This window comes from Ostrinia nubilalis, chromosome 15 (assembly GCF_963855985.1).
Source record: "Ostrinia nubilalis chromosome 15, ilOstNubi1.1, whole genome shotgun sequence".
NCBI classification, from domain to species: domain Eukaryota; kingdom Metazoa; phylum Arthropoda; class Insecta; order Lepidoptera; family Crambidae; genus Ostrinia; species Ostrinia nubilalis.
Window position 1 is genome coordinate 14,405,196 of NC_087102.1, and position 16,020 is coordinate 14,421,215.

A 16,020-nucleotide genomic window follows, 5' to 3' on the forward strand; every position below is an offset into this window, starting at 1 on the left:
CTTCAGAGGTACCGGCTCAGATTCTTATGCAGGACACAAAATACGTGAAGTACATTGTATGCTTTAGTAACATTTACATAGAAAAATACCTTAAATTAATTAAGAGAACATGTTTATTCCTTGGCCACATTCTAGGTCGATGTCAAAATAGAGCCTTATATCCAGAGTGGTTAACCCCAAGACGCCAGCACATTGACACAATGCCCGACTGAACAGTTAATATATGTATAACGTTCTGCCTCAATTAAAATGCACACACGAGACAGAGACAGACACTTTTTGAGTCGAAACTCACCCTTTGACCCACAAAACAATCCAAAACCAGCTTTAGTCATCTGGAAATTGAGTTCCAATTGGAACAGTGCGGGTAAAACAGTTCATTACAAAATGAAATGTGCCTAGGTATCGGCAGTGGTACACACTTCGCGGCGCATGCGTAAAATCACCTATGTCTCTCAGTAGAACCGCGTTCGGGTGACAGAAAGGTTGGCCGCACCGCGCCGAGTTTCGAATCTGGAAAATGGCATTCGAATTTCAAAAGTGACATTACAGTTACAGATTATAAAAAAATAAACGATTGTTTTTTTTAAAGTGGGTTTTTTTGAGTGTCGGTTTTTGTGTGAATTCTTTTTGGGACGAGTAAGCTGTTTATGTGAACGGACCCTCATATTAAAGGTTGGTTAAATTAAATTACCTAGTTGCGTGTCGACCTCGAAACTATACCGTTTTTAAGTAATAAGCTAGGGTTGTTTATTATTATGTTAGTTACAGCTTTCGTGCTTCGAAAGAGTAAGACATAATGACTGAACGATTAAGATTTTCCGTGTTTTATTTTGCTTCAGTTAATTACTCGTTTTCTTTGTATTCGAAATGAAATTAATATTGATTTGTTCGGCTGAAACACGAACTTTATAAATATCATGCTGTAAGGTAAAGGTTAAAAATGCTTCCTTAATAACTAGTTAAGCTCTAGGCTGTAAGAAATGTATAAGAAAAAAATCTACTCAGGTAAGTGGGTAGTTGTTATTTTCTGTAAATATAGAGCAAAAATTTAACCTATACTTATTTGCTATTTGTTCAAAGACAAAAAGAGCCGTTTCAAATTATCCATCACCGGGAAACTTTTCTCCCGTAATAAATACGGGATCCCTTTAGTCCAGATATCCCTTTATATTTACGAGGAGGATGCCAAAAATCTAAGGATCGTATTTCATTTCGATCTTACAATTCCAGAATATTTTTTATTTCATGTATTCTTCAGACACATACTATGTTTGAGATATAACTGTGATAAATATTTTATAGAGGATACCCATTACCCATATTGTTTTAAACTTTGGATAATTTCATTGTAACTTTAACACTAATTCTTTAAACACGGGTTAACCAATTAATATAGAGTTTTTAACCGATTTCATGTGATTGTCAGTTTTAAATAAAACGGCGTAAGTAAGTAAGTGTCTCTTAGTGATACAAATATCATTACCTATTTAACTTTTTAACTAAACAGAGATTAATTCATATTTCTGGCAGATTTGCCGAGTTTGCCAGATTCCGATTGTATTTTAACTTTTACTGTAAATACTGTACTATCTTCGACTCTATAATAAGTAAATTAAATTGTATGTACCTACTTATTTAGGTATGTACTGTAGGTCAGTGGATCTATAATATGGTAGAAATATGATACACATACTGCTGCTAATGATACGTAAAAACATAAATTACCCACCATTCAGTTCCCCATAAATCATCACACGCAGCAGGGTTCAGTTCCGCGATAACTTTTCCCTCAACCCTCCATCATTTTTCGTATAAAAATGCTCATTAAATTTGATACAACCAAATTAGCATCTTGATGGCCTCCAATTAAGATTCAATTTAAAAGAAATAATATTTTTACTGAACCCTTTAAATAGCTTCTACCATGAAGGGGTTAACTGTGGAAAAAATGCTTTAGCCCTTTACACATAGGTATTTGTGAGTTACAAACCAGAAAGTCGTTTAAATAAAAACTCGAGTATTACTAATACAACTCTATCTTCTGTGTCGCAGTGTCCATTCTGCAATGCCCGCATTTTTGTTTTAACCCCTTATACGATTATTCATTGCTCACTGGGTGAGAGCAGTCATTTTTCACAAAGCAAACACTTTTCGAACTCAATTCATTAATTCCGCGAAGGTAGGTTCAGTTACGTGTTTTTCCATAGATACGGTCACAGAAATGTTTTGTACTGACGTGTGACGTTCTAAAAAGGACAATGTAGGTTCTGTGAACAATATAAATTTAACTAAATTTGTATTAAATAAGATGTGTCTCCCATTTTTTTTATCAAAAACATATTTTATTTTTGTCTCTACGTTTGCCTGGAAAAGATCTAGCAAGAAGACCACATGAGTTACTCCGTTATAAATTAATATGTATTTGTTATGCCTGTAGTTAAACCTTTTAGGTAAGCTAGTAATCCTTTTTTGTGTCAGCAGTAACTAAATTTTTCAAAGGTAACCAGTAATTTCCTACCTAGAATCTAAAATGTAAGTTGATAAGCACCAAAAAATTTTGTAGAGCACAACTCATATGATTTTTTTCAACCCTCTCAAACAAATAGCTCAAATAACACTCCTTCTGGCGCAGTCGGGTATAAATATCCTGTCTTTTTTCATTGAACAAAACCATATAGAAAAAACTAGGTCACAATCCTCGTGCAAGCAAATCACAATGTTGCAATTACTCACATTCCCCATCGATTATACTATTATTATGTGAAAAAAACACAGCTGTCATGTCAGTCTATGGAAGTCGGGTGTAATGTCAGTTATTACTGACATAATTACATTCTATTGCTCGATAACATGCTGGTTAAGAGCCCAGTGTTGTTGCTAGATTGTATAAGCCGTATGTTTTGTTTTATCGATAAAATATTACATCGATTGTTTGACGCATCGTTATTTGCACTGAAAATGTTTCAGTTGCAAACCCAAAACACACCTAACTACGTCTTAAAAATTGCTAACAAAAGTTCACAATAAAAAATACTTATAACAATTAGAAAGCCAAAAACAAAGAAGAGTAAAATAAATATTGTATCTTACTTTAGTTAAGTAGGTAAATATACGTATAGGTGCGAATCAAGAGATTTGGAAAGTCAATTAATATTAAATTAAGTAATTTTTTTTTAATAATAATTAACGAAGGAACATTAGCCGTAAGTGCTTTAGAAATAATGTCTGGTACGCTTTACTACGACAAACCAAATTAATAACTCTTAGAAAAAGGACGATATCCGAGATGTAGGTATTTAGCGAGCTTGCATGATGTTACTATGATTATCGACATAGCTTTTTCACACTATTTCATGATACATCTCTAGGCCGGTCACCACAAACCACTGAAACCATTTTAATTGCTGTAGTACGTTTAATTGGGCCAATCAATACAGGCCTTTTTTCGCAAGTTTGGGCACAATTTGAGTGTTACAATTCATAGATTTGATATTGCTCTCATCTAAAATTATAGTAATGACATAATATTTTATCTAACTGAGAACAGACTTAAATATCAAAACCAAAATAAATTCTTTTCATAGCTTTCTTTACTGCAATGACAATGAATAACAACCCAGAGACTCTATCTTTCATACATCCCAAAAGCAATTGTTCATCAGTCGCCATGAAAACCTTAATCGCCATCTGTTTGAAGGCGACTGCTGCAAATGCTTTATCGTTTGAATACCCCACCTTAACAGACTTGTATCTTAGATCCATTTAAACTTTCTGCAGGTACCTACTCGTATTTGTGATGATTCAATTTTTATTCAAAATAAACAGCAGTCACTGGCTTTTGCCTAGATGAATCGATATCCTAGACAGTTCTATGCCAAAACCTGTTTGTGTTACCATTTCATCGCCACCATTATTCACATAAAAACAGAAAACACCGGATGAATGGGGAACTAAATAAAACAAACTGACCACTATGTTTATAATTAGAAGTGAAACTGGGGGTATAGCTCGTAAAAGTAAGCCACGTCATTGGCAAGACGTGGGAAACCGCGGTTTACGTATAAAAAAGAATGATGTCAGTCAAAAACTATGAAAGTAACAATAGAAGAAGCTAAAATGACAGGCTAAATGGTTTTCAAAACACGTACACTTATTGCTTTTCCACAAAGATAACGTAAAATAACCATAACAAAAATGAAAGCATTAATGTGTTTCAACAGTTGAAGATAAGATAGCCGGTCCCCCCGTGGTCAAGGATTCCGGGTGAAGCTTGCTTCCAATTTCAGCCTGATTATCGCTTGCCATCAGGTAATATGCAGGCATAGAGCTTTTAAAAAAAGAACTTATTATTAAAACTAACACTTTTTTCTTTAACTAAGGCTAAGGTAGGCACCTAACTTTGACCGTAACTACCTATAATGATAACCGATGTTTTTTTATGGAGTTTGTAAGATTTTTGACGTTTGTCAAAGTGAAAGTAAAATGGTGCAACTCAGCCTTACAATTACTTTTTACTTTTTTCTAAACTAATATTATAAAGAGGAAAACTTTGTTTGTTTGTTTGGTTGTAATGAATAGGCTCAAAAACTACTGGACCGTTTTTAAAAATTCTTTCACCATTCGAAAGCTACTTTATCCACGAGTAACATAGGCTAAATTTTATTTTGGAAAAAAATAGGGTTCCGTAAATTATGTAGATAATGTAGTCCACGCGCGCGAAGCCGCGGGCGGAAAGCTAGTATGTTAAAAATGCCTAATCTTTGATTTAAAAGCTCCTCTGAGCTTTATCAGATATTTCCTCCACCTCAAAACTTTAAAGCTTTTATAATAAGTTCAACACTGGCCGCTGTCCCCCGGCTTTGCCCGCAGTTCCCGGACAGCGGACGCGCCCGCGACAGCAAACAGCAGTAAAAGCTTTCTGTAATCTGAAAGCTGCCCTATTTAATGCTATGCCTTTGTCTAAAGGAAAGCCCACATTTTAACAATGCATGTTAATAACAATGTGAACTGAGGTAATCTCATCGCTATTGTAGATGTAAGACTGGGTTTTATACGATTGTGATATTATAAAGCGTTCTGTGGGCTGATAAGCTTTTGCCGTGGCTTTTTATCGATTTTATGCGATAAGCCCATACGTCTAATTAAATAAAAATTGAGTTATATAACGCAAGGGTAAGTGAGTGACTGACTGACTGACTGACATAGTGATCTATCGACGCACAGTCCAAACCACTAGACGGTTCGGGCTGAAATTTGGCATGCAGGTAGATGTTATGACGTAGGCATCCGCTAAGAAAGGATTTTACGAAACTCCACCCATAAGGGGGTAAAACGGGATCCACGTGTCTTGTAAAACCATCGATAACATTTTATCATGGCGCGCATACTAGCCCGACCGATGAATGTTTGTGACTAATTACTTTTCAGATTACGCGTTACATCATTTTTGAAGTAAGTAAACGCAACACCCTAATTACTGTGAACACGTCGTGTGGATGTTATTAATTGTATTATTTTAAATAGAAAACAAATTACTAAACACATACTCATATTAGGCATATCAAAACGATTCGTTAGTTTTCAAAGTTATCAACATTGCAAAAATACGTAACTAAAGATGTTAGTTGAATACTTTGTAAGGGAGATTTATTTACTGGTTACGTAAAAAGCTTCTGTATTTTATTAATAGAGAACAACGCCTATATAAATCGAATAAACTGATTTTGTAAATCAAGAAGCTTTTGGAAATTTTTACCATTTTCATTTAATAATAAAACATTTTACCCAATTTCCTGTATACATCTGATCTTGTGATCATCTGATGATGTGATCTTGATTTATCTCATTCTAACACAAAATTACTTCAAACATCATATATTAGTAATCTTACTAATATTATAAATGCGAAAGTTTGTATAGATGTCTGGATGTTAACATATTTGTTACTCTTTCACGCAAAAACTACTGAACGGATTTTGTTGAAACTTTACAGTATTGTCGTTTATAACCCAGAATAACATATAGGCTATAATTAATGACGATTTATGTGACAAATAAATTTCAATAAATAAATAAGACATCGTCATTGGTTAAAATCATCTACAGCGCTGGACAAACTACTGTTTTTGACGTTCGTAAATTTTCATGCGGGGGAAGCCGCGAAACGCCATCTATCAACATGATATCTAAAGGGGGTAAAACGAGGTCCAAGCGTACGAAATATTTTACAAACATATTCGTACAAGTAAATCCATAAATTGAGTAACCTCAGCTAGTTCGGAACTCTTGATTTATCGCCTGCCAGAGACAGTGTGTAGTTTAATTCCGTCGTTATTACTACATTAATCAGTAAATGGAAGTTTAATAGTGCATTTGTATCCGTCAGTCTGGATCTAGACTGGCTTAGTAATTAGTAAGCGAGCTAAGATTAATTAATGAATTAATGGTCTTAAAGCACACATATTTGCGTAAATCTCAAATACCTTCCATTTGAGGTCTAAAACACATGTTATTCTTGAACAAAGAGTACCTTGAGACTTGTCTACCTAAATATTGATTCCCCACTTTTAAATTAGTCCCCACCTTAGGTAAAGTTTCAGCCAAACCAACGCGATCAGGCCGCGTGCAGCGATGGCGACCAATGCTTTTAAGTCTGATCGCCATCGCTGCACGCCGGCTGATCGCGTTTGTTTGGGTGAACCGATTTTCTCGATTATTTCAAATTACTTATTTCAAAAGTTAGAGACTATGCAACTTTCTATTTTTTGGCTATTGTATTGTCGTTTGAGGAGGCGCCTGCAAATCTCACATGATCCAAATTGAAAGAGCACAGAGATCCTTGCTAAAAACAATGACTTTTAGCCCCTTCCGATTTTCGACTGTTGCCTTGTATCAAAAATGTTCTGTCCTAACTGTAAGGCAACTATTCTTTTTGCGGACTATTACCACTATTATCAGTTCACTCCATACTTACATCGTTGAGAGAACTAGTGGGAGGCGTGTAATTAAGAATGTAATTGAAGTGCCCAAGTGTCGAACTGCATTGGCCAGTCGACAAAGTGGCTTTCTATCCATTTACATTTTCAACTTATATTTTGAAAATAGGACAAAATACTACTAGACAAAAGATACAGTTAGCCCCAAAAGTATACAGCCGCCAACCTTTTTGTACAACAATCTTTTTTTGTGTACGTCCAAAAATAAAACGTTTTTCCATCGGCAAAGTCTATAAATACAGCGACAGTGTAAACAACGGGGTCATTAATAAAATTCAAGCCGACATGACATGACATGAGTACACTATCAATCAAGTGTATGGGGAGGGAGTTCGTAAATATTATTTTAATTAACTGTTGGGCAGTGTAATAAACACATTATGGCTCGTTCCCACGGCAATACAGTAATACAGGATTCAGTAAAACTGGACTGTCGTGTAAGTACAGTAATGTGTGTGTTTGGAATTCAATTCACAAATTCGGATATGTTTTTTGCGGGACATTGCAAACGGGATGTTCGTGTGAACGCTAATATTAATAGACGTATATATTACTAAACTAGCGGCCGACCGCGACTTCGTACGCGTGGATCCCGTTTTACCCCTTAGGGGTGGAGTTTCGTAAAATCCTTTCTTAGCGGATGCCTACGTCACACTGAAAAAACTGTTTGGTTACTGCTTACACAACAAAAGTGACCACCAAACTAAGTGTTCACTTTAACAAAACCAAGTCTTGCTCACTACCAAATTATTTGTTTAATTTACACAACATTTTGTTCCTCATAACCAAAGTGTTCGGTGGTCACTTTTGTTGTGTAAGCAGTAACCAAACATTTTTTTCAGTGCATAACATCTACCTGCATGCCAAATTTCAGCCCGATCCGTCCAGTGGTTTGGGCTGTGCGTTGATAGATCACTATGTCAGTCAGTCAGTCACCTTTGGTTATATTATATTTAGATAGACGGGATTCTGCAAACCTCAGTTCCTGCAAAAAACAGGATATCTCCATGGGAAAAGCCCTTATCCTGCTAATTTCAGGATTAAAAATCTCAAATATTTAGTTTTTTATACAAAATAATGTAACAAATCCATAACAATCGCATGCCTCAAACATATTCACGACTATAACATTATTACTGCGGTTCGAAAACGTATAAAACCTTTTATATCGTTCATCGGCTTTTAGTACCACGAGATTGTCGTTTGGTTCTAGTTAGCACCACTCTTATGGGTTATGTGTCCGATTGTGAGCTATCGCTTTCCATAAATCATGGTTTTACAGGCTTTTTAAGTCCTACAATCTAATAGTTCGCGATTTTAAGTTTGCGTTCAAGAATATATTTACCTGCAATAAATAAAATATTTGTCATAGAATTGGAACCCGTGAAAGGCAGAGCAAATGGGTTATCGAGTGGACAATACTTTTTGTTAAATGTAATATAAGAAGATGGACTGACGACCTAACTAAAGATGACTGGCAGTAACTAAGTGAGGAAAGTGGATTAATGTGCTCTTTGGTCCTCCTTGGGGATGATACCAGTTAAGGGTTAAATCCAACAGTAGCTGCAATTAGCGGATTATGATTTCTTATGGCTGCTCTAATTACGCTACGCCAAGGTACACCCAGTCTTTTTTTCATAATTCTACAAAATTATTCTGTTTTTGGGACTACATTTTAGGTGGATAGTCGTATTTGATTCATCCGTGTTCTAGTAACTTTCGAACATAACATGTGTTTTTTTTTTCATAATGAATTTCTACAAAATATTATATTTATTTTGAGACTATTCATTTTAGGTAGTCGTATATGATTCATCCATATTCTTGTAACTTTCATACATAACGTGTGTTTATTTTCAACTTCTCCTGAAAATACAACTACGCTTTTTCTATTAAAAAGTATGAGTAAGCCAATTTCCAATAACAAATCAATCCTTCACACCCACGGCTTTAAAATCGGCGTTGTGATACATCCAAAATGTGTCTGAAACATGATGTATGTTGAAACATATGACGTGTTTGTAAAAGAGTCGTAAATCAAAGAAATCCATGAGCTATGATTTATATTTGCTAGTCATGGTCATGGCCAGTGATTTTTGTTTGACACGAAATAAATTTTAAAATGACTTGCTGTGTTTGAATGCATTTATTTGTGTATAAGAAGATATATTTAAAGGTTTTAGAAGCTGGTAGCTAAATAGCTGAAAAGTTATAAAAAGCGTTTTTTTTTTACGTATTTGCTATAATTGGATTAAGAGAGAGAGGAGGTTTACGTCAAGAAACATTGTCTCTGTCTGAAATTATGATGATGCTATTGACTAGTGACTTTATTAGGTACCAGATTTGCAAAATTTGATTTATCGTAAACAAAAGCGTGACTTTCGACTTGTGTTTTTAAATTAGGATAATAAGCACCTGAAGTACTATATGTAGCATACTCAAAACCATTTACGCAGGACGTGCAAATGGCTCTTACAAATTTTAACCCTGCTAGCGTTGATCATTCGCAAATTTTCTGAATTTTGGTGATCTTGCGACTAATTGGAGATCGCATCACTTTTTGAAAATGAAACCTTACATTACACAAACAATAAACACAAAAATTACATCTACAACATATTATGACGTCTGTCTCTACGTTTTCTCGTAATATTGGAGCTACGAGTACACTAGCTTTAACGGCACGTCAAGCTAAAAACTTTGCAATCTTATACAGTTGCAATAGAGGTGATTTTGCAACAAAACTGTAAACTCTCATGTGCTGTACAGTCGCAGTCGTAACGTTAAGAATAATAAACTATAAGCACAGTGATGGATGGTCCTGAGATGGAGTACTCGTGTTTACAGACAGAGGAAAATTTTGTTTTCTTTTGACTGTGGGTAGAAATGCGTGCATTGTGATTTTAGATGCGTATAATAATACATGCTAAAAATCCTTTTACGTATGAACATTGAACATGACAAAGTACCTACTCGTACCTCACTGAAGGCAAAACACGTCACACCTGTGGAATACTCTATTTTGACAAGATAATCTGGTACTTGTCTCTATTAATACTTATTTCTAAGTCATAATATGACTAAAGACGCGTGCATTCTCATGAAAACTTCCAAAAAGATCACTTATATTTATCGCCTTTTTTACGTATTACATTTTTCTTTCCTTGAGATCAATGGACACGCGTCGAAAATACTCGTAGTAGATTCAATGAAATACTTATCATTTTGTCTAAGACTGAAAAAATAAAAGGCAAAATGGTCTATTTTCAAATAAAAGGCAAAATGATCAGGCTGAAGGTGAAAGCGATTTAATTCGATACCGCCACAGAATAATAATAAGTACTAAGTACAGAAGTTTTACTTCGCAAAGGTATTTAAAAATGTATGCTCAATGTCATTAACAATATGGTGTAATTTAGCCTGTCTCAAGAGTCAAGCACCATTTTGTTGACAAACGTCAGTGATCGGCACTGCGCCGAAGCTATAGGGCTGACTTCGGTAAAATGATGTGACGTGAGGTGCCAAACTGCGGAAAATGGCGGAGGAAATACATGATTTAGCATGAATTATCATGAATAATATTAACTACTTATTTACCTCTCAGTGTCTTGAGGCAACTTAAAAAAGTACATTCTGTGTTTTTATTATTATTTAGGCAGTTAAATACTGCACAGTATTTAGTACACCATTTTCTTTATTTTCTTCCATCATACACAAGAATACGCGTGCGTGAGTCAATGTTCGCTCGTATGTGAGGCCTTGTCGAATAGTATCCTGTAGGTGGGCCATCGTGCGTGTTTTGTTTTCGATGTAAACTCGCGGAGATGAACAGGCCTGATACCGCTACTTCTTCGTTAATACATTAGGCTGGGTTGTACCATCTTACTTTAACTTTGACAAACGTCAAAAATCTGTCAAACTCCATTCAAAAAACACCGGTGGGTCTAGACAAAGTGCAAATTATAATCGCAAACCAGTCGAAAAGTGGTCGAAAAGCCCCTTTTTTGTATGGAGTTTTGACGGATTCGACTTTCGATTCGATCAAAAAGTACGTTTTGTCTAGGGGGGCGGTTATCGTTATAGTTACGGTAAGTGGTGCTTAAGTTAAAGTAAGATGGTGCAACTCAGCTTAAAAATACTTAAGTATTTGTACAAAGGTATGACCAATCTAGATCTCTACATAGTCCTTTACTATCACTCATCATCATCATAATCATTTCAGCCATAGGACGTCCACTGCTGAACATAGGCCTCCCCCAATGCTTTCCATGTTACCCGGTTGGTAGCGGCCTGCGTCTAGCGCTTACCTGCTACCTTTATGATGTCGTCGGTCCACCTTGTGGGTGGACGTCCCACGCTGCGTTTTCCGGTACGCGGCCTCCACTCCAGAACCTTGCTGCTCCATCGGCCGTCAGTTCTGCGTACTATGTGCCCTGCCCATTGCCACTTCAGCTTACTAATCCGTCGGGCTATGTCAGCGACTTTAGTTCGTTTACGGATCTACTCACATAGTCCTTTACTATCACTAATCGATATTAACTTCGTAATCACCAACAAATGATATGATAATATCCAATTTGGCCCGAATTACACAACGTGCCCGTACGACACGACATTATAGTGCCCACAAATTGACCAGAACGCTTTCGGTGGCCCAGGCAAAAACAAAATTTAATTAAGAACTCGCGAAAAGGCAAAAGAGACCTTAATTGTATGAAGATAAAGTTCAAAATTGGTTATTTCCAATTACAAATAATGTAGGTAGTTGGAAATTATTGGATTTTGCACACATCAAAATAAGCAGGTGTTTGTTGTTTTCGTTTATAATCGAATATTTGTTTACAAACTTATATGAAGAGCTTGTTACAGTAATGTTGGCACTGAAAATGTTTGTAAGCAAATGTTTGTTTCATTAAGCGATGGTAAATATTAATTTTAATATTCATGTTTAAAAATAATATCCTACAAACATTAGTGAAAGTTTGTGAGGGAAGATGTTTGTTTCTCTTTCATGCGAATAGTACTGAACGGATTTTGATGAAACTTTACAGTTTATAAGTTCTTACATCAGAATAACATAAAGGATTCAGTTTACAACGATATCTGTGCAATTTATAGCGATATCTGAAACTGAATTTTCCGCGAAGGACGCCGCGGGCTATGGCTAGCTTTTTATTTTACAGATAAATTAACTTCACTATAGATGTACCTATGTAATAAAACCTATTCTACCTTTGAAGTACCTAAAAATAAACTTAATTTAAATTTATTTTCTACTAAACTCTACAACATTATTTTCACGACCACCAATCGAGGGTTGACTGATTTGTACTCACACAACCTTCAGAACCGGTCAATTGAATTTCAATCTTAGCTATTGACCTTACGGTTCGGAATCCAATAGTTTTGCTGTACCAAATTGGTATAGTAAGCCACATGAGTGCCGTAACTTGGGAAACGTCAAGTCAGTTTATTGTTAGGACTCACGCAAGTACAATCGAACGAGTATGGGCAACTTGAGTTCTTATGTCGAAGCGGTAAGGTTGAAATTTGAATGGTTTTTTGGAGTGTTGTACAGGCCTTTATTGATTCGTTGTGTATTGTCATTTACGACTCGAGTGGTAATGGATGCGGACTGTATTTTGTGTTCTAATCTATTTTCAGCTTTTCCTAACTATGTATAACTAGCTGACCCGGCGAACTTTGTTCCGCCTTAATGGCAATAAATAAGCACTTTTTTTAAAATTTCGAACGGGATAAAAAGTATCCTATGTCCTTCTCCTGGCTCTAAACTACCTCCCTGACAATTTTCAGCTAAATCGGTTCAGCCGTTCTTGAGTTATAAGTGGAGTAACTAACACGACTTTCTTTTATACCTATATAGATACTAGCTGACCCGGCGAACTTTGTTCCGCCTTAATGGCAATAAATAAGCAGACTTTTTTTTTATTTCGAACGGGATAAAAAGTATCCTATGTCCTTTTCCTGGCTCTAAACTACCTCCCTGTCAATTTTCAGCTAAATCGGTTCAGCCGTTCTTGAGTTATAAGTGGAGTAACTAACACAACTTTCTTTTATATATATAGATATAGATAATATTATGTATCTTTGTATATTTGTTATATCAAATAATAAACAAAATATATTCACAGGATGACTCAAATATTATCTACAGAAACCATAATACCTACAAATTCTCATAAAACTGATGACAATTTGCAAGGAAAGGTATTTTTTTCACTTCCTTGTCTAGAAAGATTTTTAGGAGCATTCACTTCCTTCTTTTGGGGAAAGTTAATGCATTTGAGCAGTAGAATATATCCTTTTCGTTTGATCACCCACTAATAGGTCATTCTGTATACTTATAAAAAATATTTAATTTTGTTGGTTTAAGCTTAAGAAGCGATTTTGCAACAAAAATACTCTGGAAAAAAAATGTTTTTAGGGAAAATTTTCCAAGGACTAACAATACATAACTTAACCCTTCGAGTACCCAGTTAACCAACTCCGCATACATAGTTAGCAAACGACCGGGGTTTAGTGAAGCACAAGACGTACGGTCAGCGTGTACCGACCAATAACGGTAAATCTTGCCCGGGCTAAATATTTGTGCTGGGGGCTCGATGTCCCGACGTAACAGATTTATGTAACGTTATTGCATGTTACATTGGTTTTGAAGATGTTATTTATTATGGATCAATACAGGTGCCTTTATTGTCATATGTGTACCTAAATTATTATTAAGCACCTGTAGTGTGTATAGTTATCTATAACAGGGACAAAGAAACAGTGATTAGTATTAACGAAAGCATCAATATCATCAACAAAGCAGTCATTTGCTAAATGCGAAAATTAATCTGAAAACACCATCAGACGCCTGCTACAAAAACTCTGGCAACATAATCAGTGATTCGTGTTAACTAACGATAGCTAGGACTAAGCAATTAGCAATTAGTAGGTGTGGTTTTGTTCCCCAGTCGACGAAGCACATGATGTCTTGCCCTGCAAACAACTGCACGCAGGAAGATTCAATGAAGGCTACTGACAACGTCATTCTTGTGGCGGAGTTTTGGGCCGACGCTGTGTAGGTTTGTTGTCGACACGACAAGAAGAAGTAATTATCAAACCCTTAAACTCCTACCTCTTCACTCAGTGACTTCCTAGCTCCTCTATTAGTAAATTCCTAGCTCCTCTATCAGGCAATTCCTAACTCCTCTATCAGCCAATTCTTAGCTCCTATCAGTCAATTCCTCCTCCTCATAAAGAAACGAATCATTTGCTAGTTGCGAAAACTAATCTGAAAACATTATGGGCGGCCATAACCGCGTTTAATGTCGCACAGCCTATTAACTTCCCATGTTCGCAAATTCCAAACGCTTAGAATTACCAAACAATGGTCGCAAATTCCAAGATTTGTTGTCTCGTTTTGATTTGTTTGGGTGGAGGGAGACAACAGTGTTTCTATAGCATTTGTTTTTCCGTTCCATTGATTCGAAGCTGTTTAGGGTGCTTATAAATTCTCTTGTCAAACAAAACAATAAGAACGAAATTGGCTTCTGCCTCATTGAGCTTTTGTTTTCGATTAAGATTTTTATTTTCAGTTTTTTCTTTTTTGCAGGTAAAATCCTACAAAATAGCAAAGAAAAAATTGGCATTTTCTACCAGTCAACAATTAGGTAGAGAATCTATTTACTAAAGAAATTTAATATAGTTATACTAGGTAGTGCGTGCTGTGCATGTCTTTAGGAAAAGTAAGTCAAAGATTATAAACTCGGCAGATGTACCGAAGTTGTACCACTCACAAGTAACTGTACGACCTACATCCAGCAAAGGAACATTGGAAAATTTTACGAGTCAATAATGTTTAATCCGAGCAATAAAAGGGAAGATTTTTGTATCTTTTATGGGCCGTAACCTGGCCTGAGCCCGGATTGCAGGCCGTTAATACGTGGTCCGGGCAATTGAGTAGTGTGGGGTTACTACACTCGGCATCATTTTAACTTAAATAAACTGTTTCATGAAAAACAATATGGGTTCACAAAAGGGAAAAGTACGACCGATGCAGGGGTTGCTCTTATCAAACACATTTTCGATGCTTGGCAGGAGAAAAAGGATGCTATTGGTGTATTTTGTGACTTATCGAAGGCGTTTGACTGTGTTGATCATCAAACTCTGTTATTTAAGCTAGAACACTATGGCGTATCAGGCAAGGCCTTAAGCCTATTACACTCTTACCTCTCAGACAGATTACAAAAAGTAAATATTCACGGAACTAACTCTTCGGGCGCCCCCCTAAAAATGGGAGTGCCCCAAGGCTCAATACTGGGACCATTGCTCTTTCTGATTTATATAAATGATCTACCTTTTTATTCAAAGGACCTTTGTGAGATAGTATTATTTGCTGATGACACTTCTTTAATTTTTAAAACTGACAGGCGTCAGGAAATATTTGACGACGTGAATAATGCTCTTTCCAAAGTATTAGACTGGTTTACAACTAATAATTTGCTATTAAACGCAAAAAAAACTAAATGTTTAAAATTCACTATGCCTAATGTCAAACAAGTTAATACTAATATTACAGTAAATAATGAACGCATTGAACTGATAAACTCTACTGTCTTTCTAGGTATTACCCTAGACTGTAAATTACAATGGGGCCCCCATATTGCTGCCTTGGCGGGAAGACTTAGTTCAGCTGCCTTTGCGGTGAGAAAGATCAGAAACTTGACTGATGTTGAAACAGCAAGGCTTGTATATTTTAGTTATTTTCATAGTATTATGTCTTATGGTCTTTTACTGTGGGGCTCAGCAGCAGACATAGAATCAATTTTCATTTTACAGAAAAGAGCTGTTCGGGCAATATACGGTCTTAAACCACGTGACTCGCTTAGAGAAGTTTTTAAAGAAATCAATATATTGACTGTGGCTTCGCAATACATATTTGATAACATTATGTATGTCCGTAAACATATACATTTATTTACTAAGAAAAGTGACGTCCACTCATTTAACACGAGAC

At 35.9% G+C, this 16,020-nt stretch overlaps 1 protein-coding gene across 3 annotated transcripts in view; it reads left to right on the forward strand.

Annotated features, from left to right (window-relative positions):
- Window positions 1-478: 478 nt before the first annotated feature.
- The window catches only part of LOC135079038 (potassium voltage-gated channel protein Shaw), a 113,933-nt gene continuing 98,391 nt past the window's right edge, over window positions 479-16,020 (forward strand). For all 3 annotated transcript variants that reach the window (XR_010258707.1, XM_063973668.1, XM_063973670.1), the window contains exon 1: window positions 479-675. The gene's annotated coding sequence lies outside the window, so the exon portion shown is untranslated. The remainder of the gene's footprint in view (window positions 676-16,020) is intronic.